We start from the raw sequence: 15,136 nt of genomic DNA on the forward strand, positions 1-15,136 counted from the left end.
GAAGCGTTTTTATGAAACCAAAATGACCCGCTAGTCTGGCCCCATGTACAAGTCCCAATACTTCTTTGCGAAGGGAAGATGGGACATATAGTTTCCCCCCTTGCACCCACCAAGTGTTGGTTCGTTCCAAGCCAGTGGGGAGGAGATGGTGCTCCTCCTCCTGTAAGGAGGCGTCCCGGAGTCGCTGTTGGAATGCTTCCGGGATACCTTTGAGCGTAGGGGGGGTCTCCGGTTGGCGGGCTTGGGATCGGGTGGTGACGGCCAAGCCAGGGACTTCCCCTCGCTGTTCGGGAGTGAACAGGGAGTCGACGGGGCGATCGAAATCGTTGCGATACTGGGGAAGTCGTGACAAGGCATCAGCTAGGGCATTTTCTTTGCCAGGGACATGTTTGAGGGTGAACCGGAATTTTGCAAAAAATTGGGCCCACCGAATTTGTTTGGCATTGAGTTTTCTAGCTCCCTTGAGAGCCTCGAGATTCTTGTGATCTGTGCACACTTCGAACGGCAGTTCGGCCCCCTCCAAGAAGTGTCTCCATATGGTAAGGGCATGTTTGACCGCTGCTGCCTCCTTCTCCCAAATGGCCCAGTTGATTTCGGACTGGGAAAACTTCTTGGAGAAGTAGGCGCACGGCCTCAACCGTCCCCCCTCATCCCTCTGCAATAGGGCCCCGCCCATGGCTACATCCGAGGCATCCACCTGCACCACGAAGGGCTTGGTGCAATCCGGGTGAGCCAAAACGGGTTCGGATGAAAAAAGTAGCTTTAAACGTTCAAAAGCTTGCTGGCACTGGGGAGACCATTGCAGACGGGCTGAGGGGAGTGCGGCGCTAGCCCCCCTGTCCTTGGTACGCAACAGGGCAGTGAGGGGAAGCGCAACTTGGGCAAAGTTGGGAATGAAATTCCGGTAAAAGTTGGCAAACCCCAAAAACTGTTGAAGTTGGCGGCGGGTAGTGGGGGTTTCCCAGTCCCGCACCGCCTGGACCTTGGCGGGGTCCATTTCCAACCCTTGGTGGGAAATCACATACCCCAGAAATGTAATAGAGGGTTGGTGGAATTCACACTTGGACACCTTAGCATACAGTTTGTGCTCCCGCAGCCGCTGGAGCACTTCTCGCACTAGGCGCACATGTTCTTCCATGGTTTCAGAGTAAATAAGAATGTCATCGAGAAATACCACCACCCCCCGAAACAGTAAATCATGCAAAACTTCATTAATTAATTGCATAAAGACACTCGGAGCCCCCGAAAGTCCGAACGGCATGACCAGGTACTCAAACATCCCAAAACAACTGGAAAAGGCCGTTTTGGGTTCGTCTCCTTCTTTGATGCGAATGCGGTGGTAGGCTTCTACCAAGTCCAGTTTGGTGAAGATTCGGCCCTCCTTTAATTGTGCTAGAAGGTCAGGAATAAGAGGGAGGGGGTAAGCATTAGACTGGGTGACTGCGTTCAGTCTGCGAAAGTCAATACACAGTCTTAAATCGCCCGTCTTTTTCTTTACAAAGAAAGCCGGGGCTGAATAAGGAGCCTTGGAGGGGCGGATGAAACCCCTCGCCAGATTGACATCCAGATAGTCTCGCAATACAGTCTTTTCACTAGGGCTCATGGGGTAAACCTTTCCCTTAGACAGTTTGCCTTCCCCTACAATCTCGATGGCACAGTCCGTTTCTCTGTGGGGAGGCAGTTCGTCGCATTCTCTAACATCGAAAACATCAGTAAACTGCGAGTACTCAGAGGGTAATTGAGGAGAGACCGGGGCGGGGGACCCTACCAGTGCGGCGGCTGGAGTTCTGAGTACCCGTTCCTTGTCATGCAACCCACAGGGGTTTTCGGGGAAGGAAAGCACCCGTTTAACCCAATCAATGGAGGGATTGTGTCCCCTTAACCAGTTCATCCCTAACACCACAGGGGTTACAATAGGGGCGATGGTGAAATACAACCGTTCCCAATGTTCCCCCACGGACATAATCACGGCTGCAGTTCTATGGGTCACAGGGCCCCGTTTAAAGTCACTCCCGTCCATTTGGGAAAAACGGAGGGGTCCCGGAAGCCGCTTGCGCCGGACACCCAACTTCTTGGCAGTTTCCTCATTTATCATGGTGCGGGCACACCCCGAGTCGACCAACGCGGGGACCTCTAACGGGGGACCCCCTTTGGGTAGGGACAGCTGAACACGCACAAATACATTGTCCTCTTGGGCGCTTACCATCGGTGGAGCTCCTTGCACAACGATAGGGACGGTCTGCTGCGGAGCCCCCTCTACAGCAGACCGACGGCGTTTTTTGCCGGCTGTTCCCACTCTTCCTCCTCGCTGGAAGAGGGGGACGGGGTGGTGGCTTCCGGGGAGCCGTCCGAATCAAAGACGGTATTTGTAATCCGGGACCCCGATGGGACCGTAGAGTCGGATGCCCCATCCTGGGGGCGCGCGTGGAGAGCGGAGGGTGCGCCGGAGCGCCGGCTCAGTGGTCCACTTCTGCGGCGAGGCTGGCTGTCGGCGGCCGGTTTCGTCGGCTCGGCCTGGGTTTGGCGGGGGGGGGTCGGACGGCCTGAGCGAGAGGGGCATTGCGATGCAAAGTGACCCTTTCCCCCGCAGATCAGGCAGACGCCGGCCTCGAACCGCTTGCGGCGTTCCGCGGCCGAGAGACCCCCGCCACCCCCTTGCCGGAGTTCCCGGCCACGGTCACCACGGGGCCTGGGGTCTCGCCCAAGCCGTTGCTTGGACAAGTTCAGGAGTTGTTTGCGATTCTCGATGTCAGCAGCATGGCGAACCCAACCTTCCACATCCGGGGGGTTCCCTTGCATGAAGGCCCAATGTTGGAGGTCTGGGTTGAGACCCTCCCTGAAACATTGTACCAAGGTAGCTTCACTCCAGTCCAGAATTCGGCTAGCCAGTGATTGGAACTCACTTGCATACTGCGCCACCGACTTAGTCCCTTGGCGCAGTTGCATCAGGGAGGCTTTAGCCCGCTCACCCAGAGTCGGGTCCTCAAAACGGTTTCGGAGTGCTACCATGAACTCGTCCAGGGTTCGCAGCACCGGCGAGCGGAGTTCATACTGCAACACCATCCAGGCAGCCGCCTCCCCTTGCAGTAAGGAAGCCACGTATTGCACCCGGGACTCCTCAGAAGCGAAGGTTCGGCCTTGTTCCCGCATAAAAATGTCTACTTGGACCATAAAAAAGGTCAACTGGTCTCCCGACCCGTCATACGTGACTTTCAGGTCCCGACGGGCCGGGGGGGCAGGGGTTGCGGGCGGAACTACCGGCGCCCCGTCTGGGGGAGCACCGGCTGGAGGTTGCAACTTCAGCGCATCTAGGGCCGTAGCCATCTCACCCATTACGCGTTGCATGCTCTCCATCTGCTCCTGCATAGCCCGGCGGTCTTCCTGCCACTGCTTTCGTTCTTCCTCCATGAGGGCCTCTTTGCGGGCCGGGTCCCCTTCGAGTCCCGTGCTGGGGAAGGCCAACCGGCGATCCTTCGCCGCAGTCCGCGAGAGCGACCAGCCCTTGGGAGAGTCCAGCCAATAAGTAAGCCCCCGGGGACGTTCGTCCCGATCTTGGTCGGGGGCGCGACCCTTCGGTTTCTTTGGCTTGGCTCCCTCCTCCTTCGGGTCCGGCTTCTCCGGCTCGTCCGGTTCCTTGGGGGCATCGGGGGTAGGGGTGGTGTCCTCGTCGGCTGACATTCTGTCCAAAGCGGTACAGCTGCAGTCCGAGAGGCAAAGACTTGCAACTTAATGTGAGAGATCCCCCTCTCTGAGTTTGCTTCTCCAAATCAGTTGCTCAGACGTGGATACAGAAACAATAGATTTATTGAAGCCTTCAGGAGATGAGACAGGCACAGGTAGAAAGTTGCAAGTGAGGGGCTATACGGGTTTACAGAATATATTGACTCCAGGGCACTGGGGCACTGGGGTTCACACTTATTGTTATGGGAAGTTACAAGCTTGGCATAATACAAAACATCAGACGGATCCCAGGAAGTCTGGTGCGGCTATCACACTTCCAAGGCCGCACCGGCCTGAGGGAGTACTGGCAGGAAGAACAGCGGGGGGGAAGATACATGGGCCATCAGGCCTGGCGCCTGAGACCAGAAGGTGTGAACTGCTTTTACGAGTTCACTGATAACACCGCAGGTGATGGAAAGCAGAGACACAAAGACAGAGACCCTCACAATAGCCAGTATTCTCAACGGAGTTCCAGCGTTACTATTATTGCGAAACACTTGTATTTTCTCCATTTTTTACAGCCACCTCAAAAATTTTGTTATTTTGTCAAAGTCCAGAACAACAAAAAAACACCTCCCAGAGAAAACTGTTGGGCAATCCCAAAGAATCGTCCTTTCCACCCTGGGAATCTGGGGCCTTGGAGGCTTAGTTAGGTTCACTTTATATATAGTGTGTAGGGCCTCTTCCAGCCCCCGTGATAATGGGTGGGGCTGGGGGTAGGTGTCTTATTAATCACATGATACACTTGATTGAGGATTCCCCCGTTGTATATGCACATTTCATTGCAAAACCAAAACTTGCAAAAAATGGTCTCAACCCTAATTCTTTGTACACAATTTCTCCCTCAATGACCTGGAGATTCTGAACATTCTCTGTATATAGGCATATAATGGTTGCTTAATTTCTTTGAAGTAATACTGCCAAGTGTAGTTGCTTTCCCTTTACAGAAGAACAACAAAGCATACTGAAGACACTTTGGCATCAAAATTATGCTGTATAGCACAAGGGGAAATCCATTACCTTGTAAGCAAATCAATTCCATTTGTTTTCTCTCCTACAGATGCATTTTTAATGGAAATACCCTGTGAGGTAGCAAACATTATGTGATGGAGAGAATTAGATGCTACATTGAGTTTATGAAGGGAGTCAAATGTTGTCTAGGCATCCAATCAGAAAGGGAGCACTCTGCCAAGCGGGAGGTGCACAAACGGAACTCCGAAGAAAGCACAACACAAATACACATTTCTCATGCACTTCTGTAAGTTGTTTGCTTTGATTGCAATGCCCCCGCAGTGAGCTTGAAACAGATTGAGAAATGCTTACAAGTGGAGAGCCCCAAGCATCATGCTGAAGGGATGAAATAATAATATTATTACTGGTGGGTGAGAGCGAAAACACAAATACGAAGCTACAGACAACTCGGTCGAGGGGAATTGGAGAAGGAAGACAAAGCGCCTCGTGCCACAGATAAGGCAGAAGAGTAAAACTGAGCAGAGCAACGGAAGTACAGGGGAAAAAAAATAAAGCCAGGCTCCACAGGACACCAAAAGGAAATCAAAGAGGAGAATAAATGAATTGCACTGCGGGTCGTGGAAGCGAAACTTGGTGAGATGTTGATTTTTCCACATTTGTTTTTCTTTAATTTCCTTCCTTGTGGATAAAAGAAAGCAGACTAAAAAGCCATATTCAAAGAGCCAACGAAGACAATAATGGTTTCATTTGTGCAGCGTGCTTTTCAGCAAACTGATTCAGCTGCTGAGCCACTATGCTGGAAGTACAACTCATCCAAATTGCCTTAGAGCTAGCACAAGAATCAGCAGTGCCTCCTTAGCCTCCAGGTATCTTCCTGCATGCCAGAAAAAGCCATTCAACCCTCCAGACATCTCCCAAAGAAGCTTTTTTTTTTTACCCTGAGGGACAGATAGGTTGGAAGAAGTTACAGGAGTTGGGGCCTACATTGGAGAAGAGACCCTTGTGAGGTGATATGATTATCACCTTCCGATACCTAAAGAGATGCCATGCAGAGGATAGGACAGATATGTTTTCAGATGGATGACAGACTAATGGAGATATACTACAGCAAAGGAGGCTGCATCTATATTTGAGGAAGAATTTTCTGATGGTGAAGTCTGTTTGATACTACAACGGTCACCCTCATGAGGTGGTGGATTGCTTGCCGTTTGAGGTTTCGAAGTATCAACTAGCTATCTACTTGTTGGCGATATTATGGCTGTAGTTCCTGTGTTGGCAGGGAGTTGGACTAGATGACTCTGGTGGTCCCTTCCAACTCTGAGATCAAACAAACAAAGAAACGAGAGACAGCTGAGTGTCCCTTCCTCATTTGTCAATACAGAATTTCACAGTAAAATCCTGCGCAGAGTCACCCCCTTCTAAGACTTAGGAGAGGGGTAGTGGCTCAGTGGTAGAGCATTTCCTTTGCATGCAAAAGGTCCCCTTTTGAATCCCTGGTATCACCATTAAAAGGATCAGGTAGTACATTACAGCCCTCTACCCATAGTCACTCGATGCATTCACTGAATGTGCAGAGGGACAGAGTAGAGACAAGTGCACTGGCCCCCTTTCCCACCTCTAGGGTTGCCAACCTCCAGATACTAGCTTGAGATCTCCTGCTATTACAACTGATCTCCAGCCAAAAGAGATCCGTTCTCCTGGGGAAAATGGCCACTTTGGCAATTGGACTCTATGGCATTGAAGTTCCTCTCCTCCCCAAACCCTTTCCTCCTCATGCTCTGCCCCAAAAAACCTCCCGCTGGTGGCGATGAGGGACCTGGCAACCCTACCAACCTCTGAGTGATAGTCAGCTTGTGAGTAGGCACCTATGTGTTCGGAGTGTACATGTGTACACTCCGAACACATGATTGAAGGTGCTGCTTTCCATACAATGCCAGTCACAGGGAGGGAGTGTATGCATGGACATATCATTCGCATGTACTCCTGAACTGCCAATCACATGGAAGAGGGGAGTGGGGTCAACATGCTTGTGCCAGCTCTCCCTCTTCACATGTTCAGTCAATGTGTGGAGGGGTTATGTATAGAGGGCTTATATGAAAGACCTCTGGCTGAGACCTTGGACAGCCACTGCCATTCTAAGTAGACAATCCTGATGGACTGAAGGTCTGATTCACTATAAGACAGCTTTATAAGTGATGAGTGTACATCTGCTTAAGATGGCACTCTTATTGATATTCTTGCTTTTTAATCATCTGCTATAGTATAACTGATATGAAGATTTAATTCCAGTTTCTGAAAGAGAAAAAGTATTACTTTTTAAAGAAAAGCTTTAAATCAATTTAAATGTTTATATATTTTTATTAAGAGCTAGTGGCCCACGTTCCCCCCTCCCTTTTCCTGGTTTACATAGGAGTTTATGAAGGAGTTCTCTGTGTAGCCAAAAAGCAGGTTCTGCATGATTGTTAGCAGCTGTCTTAGCAGCTGTCTATTAGAACCAATACAGCCACTTCAGATAGGCCTGCTTGAGGTCCTCCCTTATCTCCGCATATTGCTTTATATATGTATGTATGTATGTATGTATGTATGTATGTATGTATGTATGTATGTATTTATTTATTTATTTATTTACAAAGTTAACCCTGGCTTTCTTCCCTCGTCAGGGCCACCAAGGGGACAAACAAATTAAAAACATACATAATCAAAACACATTTTAAAAAGGATTCAAAGAATTTGGCTGCTTATCTGCTTTGCTGTTGACATGAATGGAAAACCTTATTGATGGAGAAATTTCTGCATATTAGAGTTCCAAGCTCATACAAAAGCCCAGAACTGGGTCATAGGAATTTGTCCTCAATCCTGAAGTACTCAGGAATGATAGAAGAAACACAAGAGAGGACAATGGGCATGTCACAAATGTCACGTGATGACCATAAAGGTCTAAAATGAATAAAAATGTTGCTGTCCTTTTGCTATCGAATTTTTGCTTCGCACATCTGTTTAAGATGTTCCTGTAATCGGCTCAGTTCTGCTCAGTGGGTCTTCCTGTAAGAGCATGATTAAGATCTCTGCTCCTGAGAACATTAATATGAGGAAGAGAAAACATTGGCATCCTTCCTTGAAAAAGCTTATGAGGTAGCTATAAGCAGTACTTAAGAGAAAACTCTGACTTCAAATGTTTAAAAGTAAGGACCTTGAGACCTCAGCAAAATCAATGTATGCATCGGATTCAGCAAAATGAATGTATGCATCTGAATCACATGTATTCATTTTTCAAATAATTGTTCAGTTGTTATTTACTAAGGAATGTGTAATATTAGGATGAAGGCTTTGGACTACACAATGACTTGACTTTCCCAAATAGCTAGCCTGTTTTGTAGTATCTGGCTGTGATTCTTCGAGAGGGCTATAATTAGGGGGGGGATTCAGAAAAGAAAAATCTCATGGTACATGTTTGTCACTAGCTTTCTTGACCCTTGTTACCTAAAGTGGTGGGTTTGCTTAGGGGAGCTATCAGGCAAATTCTGTCATTGTGACCTCTGACCCTCTGACCTATCTGGAATGTCTTTGGCTTTATGCCACATTGTCCCTAGTACTTATGGTGAGCTGGTGACCCTGCAATGTCAGTTAACTCTGCTAATGACTTAAACATTTTTGTTAGGGATTAAAAAAAAACAAATTCTTCCCAACTATATTCTTTTTAAAAAATCTAGTGTGATGCCACTTCTCTACTGACAGAGTGCCTACCACTCTCCACACCTCTTCCACTCAAATTTAGGATTACAAGTAGGTCAAGCCATCACACCACTGCCCTTCTTGTCCTCTAAACCTCTAGAGAGTTATGGTCATTTCACTGGTCAGGTTTTCTATCTCTCTCTCACACAGAGACGTCAGCAGATAAGGGAGCCCAGCCCCTTTAATAACAGGCCCTCACTCAAACACTGGGAATTGTGGGAAAACTCAGTTTCCCATGAATGCTTGCAATGGACCTGCACAATAGCCTATTGCAATGGACCTGCACAATAGCCCATTGCAAGCATTCATGGGAAACAGAGTTTTCCCACAATTCTTTAGTGAGGGGAAGCGGCCATTACAGACTATGAAAAGTAAGTACTTTTAAAAATATCCTGGGGGTGTTTCGAGGTAGAGTCACCAAATTCACAGTGTAGCTTCATGAGACTCTCTTTGCATGATCCCCAAAGTTTGGTGAAGATTGGAACAGGGGATCCAATTTTATGGTGTCTGGAATGCTTCTCTATGAAGGAGGGGGACATCCTCTCTCTCTCTCTCTCTCTCTCTCTCTCTCTCTCTCTCTCTCTCTCTCTCTCTCTCTCTCTCTCTCTCTCTCTCTCTCTCTCTCTCTCTCTCTCTCTCTCTCTCATTATTGAACACATTGTTTCCCGCTGCCATCCCCAGGCTTCACCCCCAAATCTCCAGGATTTTTCCAATCCAGAGTTCACAATCCTGTCTGCCTATCTAGCAGCAAGTGAGAATGCCTATCATAGATACTGTAGGTATGCCGGGGGGGAGCATTTATCTCTCTTCTGCAGTGCTGCTTCTTGATGTATCAGGAGATCAAAAAGTGAGCCTAACACAGAAGTCTTCATTGGGTTCCTTTGAAGCACCACTTGACTCCTCTTTGTTGATTTTGTCGGCATGAACTTGCCCAGGAGATCTGTGTGAACTCCAAAACAATAAACACAGATTCAGAAATAACATTATGCTGTTTTCATGTAGCACCTTCATACCAGGTGGAGGATGAACTGGAATAAAGATACTGGGCTGGATGCAGTAGAAATTTTTGCTTATGAAAATGGGGAGTGATTGCAGATACCCCCACATAGCAGACCTTCAACTCCCCCTTCCTGTTGTTCTGCATTGGGGGGGGGAGTCTACTGACCAGAAGAAATGTTTCAGGGACATTTTGAGATCCAGTGGAAGGGGAGAGGCAGTAAAATCATGCTCCACTGATGGAAAAACGTTGTATTATAATGTACTTTAAAAATACATTACTTTTTATTTGATCAAACATCTGTATCCAGACTTTCTTTCCTAAAAAGGGGGGCATGATTAAGAATCTTGTAAACATTAAGCCAGATGCCTGACATATAGGTAAGACATTTTGGGAAGCAACTATGTGAATACTGCTAGATAGATGTGAGATGCAGCCCTTGTCCTAAAGCCATCCTCCAAGAATTCTGGAATGTGTATAGCTCAGTTGGCACACTGTGACCTATCTCTCCTAGCATCTGATTGACCTGTGTAAAAGAGTGAAGGAACTAAGAACTGTCCCTTATGGTCTGAACTTGAAAAGCTGAATGGATACACATTCAAGCATTCATGTTTTTGCACAGGATGCATTGCCTTGTTTGCAATGTAGTCCTATGCAGAGTTCCTTCAGCCTAAACCCTATCGAACCATCGCATTAATTTCTCATGCAAGTAAAGTGATGCTCAAAATCCTACAACAAAGACTGTTACCATATATGGAACGAGAAATGCCTGATGTTCAAGCTGGATTCAGAAGAGGAAGAGATCATATTGCAAACTTGTGTTGGTTAGTGGAGCATACAAGAGAATTTCAGAAGAAAATCAGCTTGTGTTTCATAGATTACAGCAAAGCTTTTAACTGTGTGGATCATGAAAAGCTGTGGCTGGTTTTAAAGGAAATGGGTGTGCCACAACATCTGATCGTTTTGATGCACAACCTGTATTCTGGACAAGAGGCCATGGTTAGGAGAGAATATGGAGAAACAAAATGGTTTCCAATTGGCAAAGGTGTTAGACAATGATGCATTTTATCTCCCTACCTCTTCAATCTGTATGCAGTACATATCATTAGGAAAACTGGATTAGAATTAGAGGAAGGTGGAGTGAAAATTGGGGGGAGGAACATTAACAATTTGAGATATGCCGATGATACTACATTACTGGTAGAAAATAGCGAGGACTACTACTGAAAGTTAAAAGAGAAAGTGCCAAAGCAGGACTGCAGCTGAACATCAAGAAGACAAAGGTAATGACTACAGGAGAACTACACAACTTTAAGGTTGACAATGAGGAAATTGAAATTGTTGAAGACTTTCTATTCCCTGGTTCCATCATCAACCAGATAGGGCTGTTGATTCGGTTCGGTCCAAACTGAAAAACAGCCGAATTTCCCACAATTCGGTGGTTTTTCGGTTCGGACGAACCGAACTCAAAAAGGGGGGAAACCGGGGAGCCAAATTCGCCAAGTTTGGGGTGTTCCTGAATAAATTTGGTGAATTCGGCCCCTTTAAACAGAGCGCAGATCTGTTCCCCCCCCCCCCCGCGCGCCTCCAGGGAGCTTCCCTGGAGGTGTGCAGCGGGCCCTTTAAATAGATCTGTGCCTCCCGGCAGGGCTGGAGGGGTCTGGAAACCCTCTGCGCTGCCTGCGCAGACAGCGCAGAGGGGCTTGTTTAAAGGGTCCCCCGCACGCCTTCAGGGGGCTTCCCTGAAGGCGCTCGGGGGGCTGAATTTTCCCCCGAACTCCGGATCCCCCCGAATTCCCGGGGATCTGAAGCGGGGGAGTTCGGACTTCGGCATGGCCCGAATAAAAATGGGCCGAATTTTGCCGAAGCCGGACTATACCGATTTTTTTTTCAACAGCCCTACAACCAGAAGGCAGACTACAGCCAAGAAATCAGAAGGAGATTGACACTGGGAAGGGCAGCCATGAAGGAGCTAGAAAAGATTCTTAAGTGTAAGGATGTGTCACTGGCAACCAAGATCAGGTTAATTCATGCCATAGTATCCCTATTACTATGTATGGGTGTGAGAGCTGGACAATGAAGAAAGCTGATAGGAAGAAAGTAGATTTCTTTGAAATGTGGTGTTGGAGGAGAGTGTTACGGATACCCTGAACCACCAAAAAAATAAATCAGTGGGTTTTAGATCAAATCAAGCCCGAACTGACCCTAGAAGCTAAAATGACTAAACTGAGGCTGTCGTACTTTGGACATATTATGAGAAGACAAGAGTCACTGGAAAAGACCATCATGCTAGGAAAAGTTGAAGGCAGCAGGAAAAGAGGAAGACCCAACAAAAGATGGATTGATAAAGGAAGCCACGGCCCTCAGTTTGCAGGATCTGAGCAAGGCTGTTAAGGATAGGACACTTTGGAGGACATTGATTCATAGGGTCGCCATGAGTCGGAAATGACTTGACGGCACTTAACACACACACACAAACCCTTTACAACTGATGGGGTTAGACTGGAGTAACTCTGCATAAGATTGCACTATACTAATAATTTCATACAAAGAAGATCCTTTTTTGTCAAAAGAATCTACTGCTACTATTTATATTGGGGAATTCCTGAATTAATACTGCTTTATGCTTTCTTGTAAGATGATTTTGGTTCCTGCAACAAATATTTCATTTCATATGAAGAGAAAGTATACTCAGAGGAGGTTATTAACTCTTTGAATGCCCAGGAACAGATGTTGTTTATGTATATTATCTCTCTCACACACACACATACATATCAACACCCTCATATGTGAGCATTGCATAATGGGATTAACCCACTGGGTACAATTCTATCACCAGAATACCCCAGCAAACAGAATATTTGTTAAATACAACGGCATGTTTTTCTTATGATGAACACACCTCTTGGTTTTACCATTTTAAACTCTTCTGCACATAAATTGATCTCAGTGGAAACTAATTATGAGCATTTCCAGAACTTCTGTTATATATTTGGTATGAGAAATGTTGCACCTGTAGTCACAAAAGCTCTTCATACCCATAGTCATTAAATGCATTTTCCCATCTAGCAAACAATTCTTTAATGACCTGGCTGCTAGACCAATTAGTAATTTGAGAATGGCTTCACTAATGTGCTATTTTATAATGAAATTGGTAGACTACTCATTCACTGTATCCCCTGTATCGACCAGTCTCTGGGGAATGTTAATCTATCTGAGGATAAAAACAAACTATGGACAATTGCATTTGACAATAGCTGTCATAAAATGTCATCTAAAATAAATGTAAAGTGAATTTGAGGAACCCCCTTCAGAAAAAGCATCAGAAGAATTTTGAGGAAAGTCACAACTGTGTCAAAATTTCAGCACTGGGTTCTGTACATTCCTAGGCTGTTGGAGAACACCCCTGTAAATTCTTCTGAGGCAGAATATCAGAACAGTTTCCAGGGAAGCCAGAAAACTTTTGATACAGCGTGTGAAACATCTCAAGAGGGTTTACATACAAACAAAGAACAATTAGATTGATTGCAGGACCGGGGAAGAGATTAAGAAGTTGAAAGAGGCTATGATTGCACCGTAGGAGTACATCAGAGTAGATAATATACCGAGGGCTATTATTTATGTTAAAAATGAACAAGGCCATAAGAACTAATAGTTACTGAGTGGCACTGCTAATTCACTTAGTTTGCATATCAGAAGGAAAGGAATGGCCAAACTATTAATTTACCCATGCTTACCATCATGTCAGTTCTTGATGAAAATGTGTTAACATCCTCTGCAGTGAAGAGTACTGTGTTGCAGCGATGAAAGGTGATAGGAGGCCTCTGTGTGAAGTCAAAGCATTTAGAATTGTATAACCCTGTTTCAGATGGCACTGTCAATCCCCTTGATGGTTGTTTCAGGCATGCATGTGTGCAGTGCCAGCTTGGGAGCATCATGTGATGGGGGCATGAACAGGGTGCGAACAGGTGGGGAGGGGGCGGGGAGGGGGTGCGACCAAGGGCTCTCACCCCTACCCTGCTGTGTCAGAATACTCCCCCTCCCCCATACCAGGATGGCCCATCCCCATGGAAGGCACAGCTGAGACCGCTCCAGAGCCAGTGGCTGGTATCTGTCAGTGACAAGTTATTGGGTTCCTCTGGAGAGGGGAAGGGGCTGCAGTGCTTTCAGAGCTAGGAACTCCCTCACCCTGCAAATATATTCTGGTCCATCATTCTTTGTGGATAAAGTGCTGGCCCACAGCACTAATCACCACCATTTCAGAGAACCCACCACTGGGGATAGCTATTTCTGTGACTATGCAAACCCTGGAACAAATTCCAGAGGGTGGATCCTCCTAGCTCAGATTGCACTGAGCCCCGTAATAGGAATGAGCTGGAAGGCTGGGGGAGGTCTTGTGCACGGATGGGCTCATCGCATAGGGTGGCTTAGTGGCCCGCCGCCCCTGAACCTGTTATAGCACATCTTTCTCATTGATTCCTGGCTGTGCAGCTGCCAGACCTGAAAAGTATCTTCCGTGGGAGAGCTGGCCCATGCAGGGTGTGGACCTTTCTCTCCTGGGCGGGGGGAGGTTGTGTCAGGGTCAGCCCCATGGTGTAAAGTGGCACCCCAGTGTGCTAGAAGCCATTCCAATGTGCAAAGTGACAGACCACTGGCACACCGTGCTCGCTCCAAGTGCTCGCCCTTCCACCATGGGCGCCTCTTTGCTCGTGCAAAGTCTGCACATCTAGTAGCTGCCTGACAGTTTCCCAGGCTGTGCATCTTACCTGCCAGGATGTTGTCTGTCTTATGAAGGGGAGGGGCTGCTGCTGGGAGGACTGGGCCAGCATTTGCTGCATTGGTCAGCTAGTAGGTTGGCTTCCAGAGGTGCCTGTGGCAAGGGGGCGGGGCTGCAATGAAGGAGGCTTTTCTGTGGTCCTTCCATGCAGCTCAATAGGCTGTGCCTAGGTTTTTTGATGGTGTAACTTTATGCCAGTAAAAGTTGGCATTCCTGGGCTGAAAGGTCTTAGGGAACTGACTACCATTCAGCATGCCCCCAGGAATGCCCTCTTTTGTGCTGGTGGTACACCAACCTGTGTGGCCTGTTGTAAATGTCCCTTGAGCCACTGCAAGGGGCATTTATACCAGCATTATGGTTGTGCCACCTCCTGTGCACTTTCACTCCCCCCACCCATGGATTGCTCAGTTACCAGTAGTTTTTATTTATTGTCCTCTTAATAACTTCATCTGTGTGGTGTAGTGGTTAAGAATGGTGGTTAGGAGCAATGGACTGAAATCTGGAGAACCGGATTTGATTGCCCACTCCTCCACATGAGTGGTGGACCCTAATCTAATGAACCCCACTCCTCCACATGAAGCCAGCTGGGTAACCTTGGGCTACTCACAGCTCTCTTAGAGCTCTCTCAGCCTCACCTACCTCACAATGTGTCTGTTGTGGGGAGGGGAAGGGAAGGCGATTGTAAGCCGGTTTGATTCTTCCTTAAGTGGTAGAGAAAGTCAGCATATAAAAACCAACTCTTCTTCTTCTTCTTCTTCTAATGTTGAATAAAGGGCCAAAATGGCAGCCTTGCATTTCATTTTTCTTCTTCTTCTGTTTAGGATAGAATTAATAGAGGTGCTTGCCGGTACTGGTGTTTACTATAGGACTCTGATTTCCTGTCCCCACAGCTGCTTCTTACGTTTCCCAAAGATTGCCCCAAAGAGATAGTGTTGGCC

Source organism: Euleptes europaea, chromosome 6 (genome assembly GCF_029931775.1).
Source record: "Euleptes europaea isolate rEulEur1 chromosome 6, rEulEur1.hap1, whole genome shotgun sequence".
NCBI lineage: Eukaryota > Metazoa > Chordata > Lepidosauria > Squamata > Sphaerodactylidae > Euleptes > Euleptes europaea.